The 1622-nt window shown below is 37.7% G+C and overlaps 1 protein-coding gene across 7 annotated transcripts in view; it reads left to right on the forward strand.

The window, feature by feature from the left end:
- The window catches only part of RGS17 (regulator of G protein signaling 17), a 106088-nt gene that overhangs the window by 99616 nt on the left and 4850 nt on the right, over nucleotides 1–1622 (forward strand). The window lies entirely within an intron of this gene.

The following is a 1622-nucleotide window of genomic DNA, read 5'->3' on the forward strand; positions in this document are numbered from 1 at the left end:
ATCTTTGGATAAAAGGAGTAAAATCAGACATGATGATGAAACGCGAGTAAAGGCATTCCAAGTCCTATCTTGCCTACAAAAATAACTGTTTAAATACAGTTGTGAAATGTTGTTGCCCAAACATGTGGGGAGGAGAGAAGATGGGACTACATAACTGTCACTACATATCTTCTGGCCCTCCTTCCATATACACAAATTCAGGGGTCATGCAGTTGTTGCTCCAACTTCGAGTGCAACTGCTACTGTTCCAAGACCTTGGGGAGTGGAATTTTTTCTCCTTCTCTCTGCAAAATTCCCTAGCATCCAGCTGAGTTATTTGGAATAAATGCTGGAGAAAGGATTTTAGCCTTAACTTTCTGAACTTGAGATTCTGCTTATTATTCTCTTCTTAAATTAATGTAATTCTGGGGCATAGTGCCATCTTGCTCAGATATCTTCATCAGACTGTAATAGTCACGAAGCAAGGAGGGGCCAGTTTTAGAGCAATGAGTTAATGGTTACAAAAAAGGAACTTAATGGATGAAACCAGATTCAATGCCCTACTCAATCCCTAAACTCTGAATAAATTCCAGACACTCTATCCTACTTCTACCTGTTTCTGAACTTCCTGGAAGTGCTGTCTTGTGGACACTGCATGTATCCATGCCACAAACTCCTTTAGCTTCAGTGGAGTTGCTTATTTTCACCATTCTGAGAAGAGAATCCAGGCCTCTGAGTCCAAGAAATTATCACTGACTGACAAAACAGAAAATATGGAGTCTGTATTAGTTAACTAAAAAGTTATATCCATTTTGCTCAGGACAGCTTTCTGGAAGTATAAATATTAAATAACTTGTATATCCTGTATTGCTTGTAAAATAAACATTGATTAAATGGATTTGAGCACTAGACATATGGTCGAACACTGCTTATTGTGTGACATGTATATTCAAAAGCTCTTAAACACTACAACTTTCAGAGGCTTCCAGCATGCAGGAAGGACAGGATGAGTATCCAGTGTTAAATTTAATAGTAGTTAAATAACTTGAACGACTTAACCCTCAAGTTTATCATTTACATATTAAACAATGTAGTCTTCTGATCTCCGATCCAGTGCTTAAAGTATAACAAACCAGGGATATCTTTCTTCTAAAAATGAAAATGGACTGGGTTTTTCCCCCCCTTCTTCTATATACAGTTTTGCCAGTAGCATCTGGTGTTACCCATCAAATCATGTGTTAATAGATCATCATTCAGATCAGTAGCACCAAACAAAGGGAAACTTAGCAACTCTTAGGTACTAGAGATATATGCTAATTTAATATATCTCTCAATTGGTATTTTGTTGGGCCTCATTAGTATGCCCTTGGCTGCCAAGAGCCTCTTTGTTCTTCTCAATCCTACTGAACCAAATAATGCAGATGCACCTGATTGGCCTAGCATCTTCAGAAGCAAGCAGTGACATCAGATGTCATCTAAACCAGCCTTGAAAGAGGATCCATTATCAACCATTCAGAATCCAATCTCCTTTAAGTACAGAGGCAGTAATTAAATTCTGCTGTGTCTTTGCAGTATGTCACTTTATTCTTGAGTTTTATGGGTAACAAATAATCTTAGCATAAAATCAATAGAAAACCAGGGTA

The sequence above is a fragment of the Mauremys reevesii genome, linkage group 3 (assembly GCF_016161935.1).
Source record: "Mauremys reevesii isolate NIE-2019 linkage group 3, ASM1616193v1, whole genome shotgun sequence".
NCBI classification, from domain to species: Eukaryota; Metazoa; Chordata; order Testudines; family Geoemydidae; genus Mauremys; species Mauremys reevesii.